The following is a 7,555-nucleotide window of genomic DNA, read 5'->3' on the forward strand; positions in this document are numbered from 1 at the left end:
ATTCCATGTTGAGAGACATCGAAGAGACCATTATAATATCTCAGCTTCTTTCTATATCCCCTGATTCTGAACAGAAAGTGTTTTTAACTACTGCAAGTTCCACATTATTGCCATAAACAAAAATTTCCCCATGATAACAATGGAAAATCCTTAGGTCTGCTTCTTGTAAACTATTAGCATGGGCAAGTCCAAGAGCATAGTCACCATGAGGAACTGCTCCCTCCCAGCTGAGAGATAAGAAAGTGGCTCTATGTCAACCTGACAGAAACAATTAGGAGATAAGCTGTCTTCCTGGGGTGCACATTCAGGATGTGACAGACAATCTCCAGGGAATTGTAGAATCTGAGCATTGCAACCCACTGTGGGTAATCTCTAAGAGCACAAATTATCCTGGCAGAAGGAGCTTGGAAAGAATCTTAAGAGATTATGAAGACCTCAGCACATTCACAGGTGGTGTTTCCATCACTATTGTTCATTAAAGGTCCAGACCTCACAAAAATATTCAGATCTGCTAAGTGAAAAGCTGGCTAAGAAGATGGTGTCAGAGAATGAGCTTTGGCTTTTGGGAGCAAAGGAGAGCAGGGATAGAACACTTCTAATAAGGACAGGGAAGAATTTATTTGCTAATTTAATTTAGAGAACTTGAAAAAAGGGGAAAGGTAAAGAAAAAGGTACTTACATATAAGTGTTAAAAACTAGATATCACAGGACAAGATGTTATAGGAATGAAAATAGAAGATGTACTCAGTAATGAGCAGGAGATACCATAGGAAAGAGGGGGAGAAATGATATCCATAGGCTCAGACACTCCTGTTTGTGAAATATAAGTAATAAAGAAAGTAAAATGGAGGTATGAATATAGAGAGGTAAATATGACCTAATAGGTATCACTGAGATTTAAAAGGACCTAACTCCTGTCTGAAATAAGGAAATGGAAGAGTATACCTTATTGAAGGCAAACAGATTAAGTAGGTGGAAAGTGGGTGGTATAAAGTATTGTGACTTCTGGCCAAGATGGCCTCCTAAATAGCAGGCAGTTTCTCCATAAAACCCTGGAGCTCATGCTAGACCAAATAACGATCAAGAAATCTATTGAGAAACTACAGTGGCATCTTCTGCCCCAGAACTACGTAAGAGATCAGAGAAAAGGAATTCCTACATTCCAGAAAAGTCAGTGCCAGAGTCTCCAATATGACCAGAAATGGGATGTGTATAACCTAAATGGCTTTGCTTCCAGGGACATCTCTCCTGAGAATCCAGGGGTGGTTAAGCAGAAAGTCCAGAGTGGGGACCTTAGAAACCCCCATGTTGGGAGAAGGAAAAGGGGACAGAGAGAAGGGGATTGGCCTGAATGATGCTGTAGTACTTAAGAGCATGGACCAGGATAACCCAGGCCCAGGGGCTCCAAGGTCCCTAGCATTTAGTTTCTAGATGCCAAAGGGGGTTCACTCAAGCTCAATGACCCAAAAGTGCCTAACCCCAAAAAACAGAGATCAGCACAAGAACCCAGGAGACCCAGGTTGAGTCTAAGCAGATATACCACCCCACCCAAAACTGCAGCAGGGCATAGAACCTGGCCCAGGCAAAGCCCCAGTTTAGGAACTAAAGTTGGAGAAACAAACTAACCAAAGAAAACAAAATAAGCATAAACAATTATTGCGATTTAACTCCGTAACAACTGCAAGCAGAGATTAAGGGAGTTGGGGGTGGGTGGGAATTTCTCCGAAAGAACTATATACATACCTAGAAGAAATAAGGCAAGAGATTTTTTAAAAAGAAAGAAAAAAGTTCTAGAAGAAAGAATTGAAGGGAAAGTAAGTAATTTAGAAGAGAAAGGGGGTAAATCTTACTCAAGAAACGGAATCCCTGAAAATTGGAATAGACCAATAGAAATCATTGTTTCCATGAGACAGTAAGAAATATAGGAACAAAAGCAAAAAGATTTCGAAAAGAAGAAAATGTAAGGCAGCTAATACTTTTAAATTATATGAAAAACATGGCACAGAGACATGCTTTAAGAATCATTGGATTGATTCCCTAGAAAACCATGATTTTCTAAAAACGTCAGGACATGTTATTTCAATATTTCATAAATTGAAACTATAGAAAGAATTAACCAATCACCTTCTAAAAGGAACCTCCAAAAGAAAAAGTCCCAGGAACATGATGGCAAAAATCTAGCATGCCTATGTCAAAGAAGCTAGGGCAGGTATAAGCCCAGTACATAGAGTGCCGGGTCTCAAGTCAGGAAGACTCATCTTCATAAGTTCAAACTTGGCCTCAGATACTTACTAGTTGTGTGATCCTGGGCCCTTTATTTAACCCTGTTTGCCTCATTTTCTCATCTGTAAAAATGCGCTGGAGAAGGAAATGGCAAGCCACTCCAGCATCCTTGCCAAGAAAACCACAAATGGGGTCACAAAGAGTCGGACATGACTGTAATGACTAACAACAACAAATCAAAGGACTCCAGAAAGGAAAAGTACCAACTATAGTCCAAATCAATCTGATGACTTCTAGTTACTAAAAACCAGAGGATATCTTAGAATGTCTTAGAATACAATATTCAAAAAAATAAACAAATTATAAAAGCTTACAACCAAGAATAATTTACCCTTCAAGGATAATTATAATGTGATGGGGAAAACAAATGGATTTTTGATGGAATAGAGGACTTTAAAAAATTTCTACTGAAAAGAGAAACCTACAAAGGTAAATTTGTTTGAGAAAATGGAGGAATATGTATGATATTGTAGTGCTAACATTCTAACAGGGAAAGAAATCCTTAGGGTGTCCCTTCAGAACCTTAATGTCTTCAAAGAGTCCTGAGGCTAGGGATTAAGCTGCAGCAGTTAGATGGTGCAGTGGATGGAACGCTGGGCCGGGAATCAGGAAGCTCTGAGTTCAAATTTGTGATCAGACACTTCCTATGTAGTGTCTAATTCCTAGTTGTGTAACCTTGGGCACGTCATTTAACTCCTGTCTCAATTTCCTCAATTGTCAAAAGGAGATAATTGCATTTATCTTCCAGGGCTGTTGTGCAGATCAGATGAGATAATAATTGTAAAGTTCTTAACATATTGATTGGCACTAAGTTACAAAGTAAATGCTATGTAAATGTTAGCTATTATTAAAAAAAAAGACATCCCAGAGGTGGATTGGTTCTATTCTGAGGTTTTTAAGAGGAGAAAGAGAAGGGAGGGTATAAAGAGAAATATACTAGGGTAGAAAGGAGCAAGAAGGGGGTGAAACTTACTATTTGTCATAATTGGGTGCATGAGACTATATATATGTATATGTATGTATATATATATATATATACACACATTACATATATATATACTATATATATATACACACACACACACACATATACACACACATGGAGGAAGAGGAGGAAAAAGGAATCAGATGAGTCTCTTAGCTGAAAAAAAGGAGGATTGAACTCAAACAGTTTGGTATAGAAATACTTCAAATACAACAAGAAAACAAGAGGAAGTGGTGGCAGTGGACAAGGAAAGGAGAGGGGAAGAAAGACAGTAACTTAAATCTAAGCAGGGTAACAGATTGTGGTATATGAATATAATGGAATATTACTGTGCCATAAGTAAAGACAAAAGAGATGATTTCCCCACAAACCCTAGTTATTATGAAATGACACATAATAAAGCGAGCAGAATCAGGAAAGCAACTTATACAAACACAACATTGTAAAGAAACCAGCCTTGAAAGATTTAAGAAATCTGATAAGAGGTCCCCGGTTCCGGGATTTGAACGGTGGCCGCAGAGGAAAGAAAGATTGTTTTGAGGAGTCAGAAACCTCGAGCGTCTGCGTGGGGCAAATTTCCAAGCTGGGAGAATCTGAAAGGCCGGAGGCCCAAACCTGTAGGCTCGGAGAGTGCTAGGTGCGGAGCCGCTCCAGACCAAGGCGGAAGCGGCTGGCCGGGAAATCCACGTGGGAGATGGGCTGGGAGAAAGCTGGGCGCCCGAAACCGGCGGAGATCCCCAGGATTCCCAACACAGGACGGCAGTCTGTGGGAGCGAGAGAGGCAGCGCAACGTCACCCATGAAACACCGTCTCCAGAAGTTAGCAGCCCAGGTAAACACCTCTAATCCCTCCCCTCCCCACCCAGAGAATCCCTGGGGCGGGGGAGGGGGGGTGGGGGAAGAAAGAACGCTGGAACTGAGCAGAAAGTAGTGGGGCTTCAATGGTTAAATAGCAGAAGTTCATTAGTCCCAGAGGGGCAGAGTCGGCAGGGGTCAACGCACCAGGAGCCCAGACGTAACCTTGCTCCCCCAGGGGAAGTGCCAGACATCAGCTCAAACAACAAACAGCTGAGACCATTGCTGAAAAGCAAGTGCTGGAGAGCACCCACAGGGAGTGAAACGCCAGGGAGCCAGACCCCTCCCCCACACCTCAGGAAACTGAAGGTTATAATTCTAGACTCACAACCCCCAGAATAAGAAAGCTGGAACAGAAAGCCCTGAGGCCCACAGATAGAAATTCGTTGTAAAGCCAGCAAAAGGCAAACCAACATGAAGAACACAAAAAAACCTAGGACAATAGATTCTTTTTATGGAGACAGGCAGGATCAAAATATCAACATAGAAGAGGATAGCAATGACACTGTAGATACATCAGATACCTCAAAAGCTAATATGAACTGCTCTCCAGCCCAAAAAGCACTGCTGGAAGAGCTAAAGGAGGATTTTAAAAACCAAATTAGGGAGCTAAAAGAAAATATGGAAAAAATGGAAAAAAAATTCACTGATGAAATCAAGTCCCTAAAAAATAAGATTGGCGAAAAGGATATGGAGATTCAGAATCTAGAGAGAGAAAATGACACCCTGAGAGGCAAAATCAACCGATTGGAAAAGGAGACTCAAAAGCAAAATGTAAACACTAACTCATTAAAAATTAGACTTGAGCAAGTGGAAGCTAATGAATCTATGAGGCACCAAGAAGTAATAAAACAAAACATAAAGAATGAAAAAATAGAAAAAAAATGTGAAATATCTGATTGGCAAAACAACTGACCTGGAAAATAGATCCAGGAGAGAATTTGAGAGTTATTGGTCTACCGGAAATCCACGATGAAAAAAAGAGCCTTGACAGTATCTTCGAAGAAATTATCAAAGACAACTGCCCAGAGGTCCTAGAACCAGAGGGCAAAATAGTCATTGAAAGAATTCACCGATCACCCCCTGAAAGAGATCCCAAACTGAAAACACCAAGAAATATTATAGCCAAATTTCAGAGCTATAAACCCAAGGAGAAAATACTGCAAGCAGCCAAAAAGAAGCAACTCAAATATCGTGGAACTACAGTCAGGATCACGCAGGATCTCTCAGCTTCCACATTAAAAGACAGGAGAAATTGGAATATGATATTCCGAAGGGCAAAGGAGCTGGGACTACAACCAAGGATCAACTACCCAGCAAAACTAAGCATAATTTTCCAGGCAAGGCAATGGACATTCAATGGAATAAGGGAATTCCAGACCTTCCTGATGAAAAGGCCAGAACTCAATGGAAAATTTGATCTCCAAATACAAAACTCAAGAGAGACATAAAAAGGTAACCAGGGGGAAAAACCCCACAAACCTTATTAACCAATAAGGGCAGGTTGTTTACATCTTTATGTGGGATTATATCATCTTATGTATGTTTTTTATGTATATGTATATATACACACACACACACACACACACACACACACACACATATATGTCATTCTTGTGAATGGTACAGCTATTATGACAAATGAAAGGGATATACATAGGATGTGAATGCCTGTATAAATTAACTGATGTAAAGATATAAAATATAAATAAGAGATATAAAGGGAGGGCTATGAGGGAAGCGGTAAGGAGGTAGTAGAAAAGGGTAAATTACACCAAATGAAGTGGCACAAAAACATATTACAGTAGAGGGAAAGAAGGGAGGGAGAAGAGCAGTATTTGAGCTTTACTGTCATCTGATCTAGTTCAAGAAGGGAATAACATACTCTGATAAGTTTAGAAATCTAACTTGTCCTACGGGAAGTTGGAGGGTAAGGGGGGAAAAAGGGAGGGGGGTGGTCAGAAGGGAGAGGAGAAGTAGCAAGTGGGTAACGTAAGATAAGGGAGGGGAATAAATATATAGGAATACAAGCCATTCCCCAATTGAGAAATAGTCAAAGGATATGAACAGGCAGTTTTCAGAGGAAGAAATTAAAGCTATCTATAGGCATATGAAAAAGTGCTCTGGATCACTACTGATTAGAGAAATGCAAATCAAAACAACTCTTAGACACCACATCTCTCCTGTCAGATTGGCTAAAATAACAAAACAGGAAAATGATAAATGCTGGAAAGGATGTGCGGAAATTGGAACATTGTTGCATTGCTTGTGGAGTTGTGAGATGATCCAGCCATTTGGGAGAGCAGTTTGGAACTATGCCCAAAGGGCTATAGAAATGTTCATACCCTTTGACCCAGCAATACCACTTCTAGGGTTGTATCCCAAAGAAATCACACAAGCAGGAAAAGGACCCATATGTACAAAAATATTTATAGCAGCTCTTTTTGTGGTAGCCAAGAATTGGAAATCAAAGGGATGCCCATCAATTGGGGAATGGCTGAACAAGCTGTGGTATATGAAGGTGATGGAATACTACTGTGCCATAAGAAATGGGGATGATGCAGACTTCGTAACAACCTGGAACAACCTACACAACATAATGCTGATTGAGCGGAGCACAGCCAGGAGAACGTTGTGCCCAGCCACAGATATATGGATTCCGTGAGGACCAACCCTGACATACTGCGCTCTTCTCAGCAACCTAAGGGGCAAGGACAACTCCAGGGGACTCACGATGGAGAATGCTATCTTCATCCAAAGAAAGAACTGTTTGTTTTGAATACAGATCGAGGCGCACCACATGCTGGCCTTTTTTTTGCTTCTCTTTTGTTTTTGTTTTTGGGTTGTTTTTTTTGGTTCTGTTTCTTCTTTCTCATGATTCATTCCATTGGTCAAAATTCTTCTCCACAACTTGACTAGTGCATAAATTAATTCAATGCGAAGTTATACATGACAGTTATATGAGATTCCATGCCGTCTTGGGGAGGGAGGGGGGAGGGAGGGGAGAAAATCTGGAACTCCAAACTATGTGTGGTAAACTAAAAATAAATAAAGAAATTAATAAAAAAAATACCCTAAAAAAAAAGAAATCTGATAAGAGCAATAACCAACCATGTCTCTAGAAGACCTATGATGAATTTTCTTTTTTGTGTTCTGTTGGTGTTTAAATTCAGAATGAATTCTTTTAAAAAGGGTAGAACTTTACAAATCTGAAGGATTACAGTAGAGAACATCTGAATGAAGATCGGAGAGATGGAAGTGATACAGTGGTGGGTTTATACTGCAAGCCATCTGGCAAGTTGGAGGAATTTGATGATGACATCCTAATTCAGAACACAAAGCTGGCACAGAGTTCTGTTGGTAGTGGAAGGGACTTTAAATATTAGGATTTGGACATATGTGGGAGGTCACAGTCTTTTAAAAGGAAAGAAGC

Source organism: Trichosurus vulpecula, chromosome 8 (genome assembly GCF_011100635.1).
Source record: "Trichosurus vulpecula isolate mTriVul1 chromosome 8, mTriVul1.pri, whole genome shotgun sequence".
In the NCBI taxonomy this organism is placed as follows: Eukaryota; Metazoa; Chordata; class Mammalia; order Diprotodontia; family Phalangeridae; genus Trichosurus; species Trichosurus vulpecula.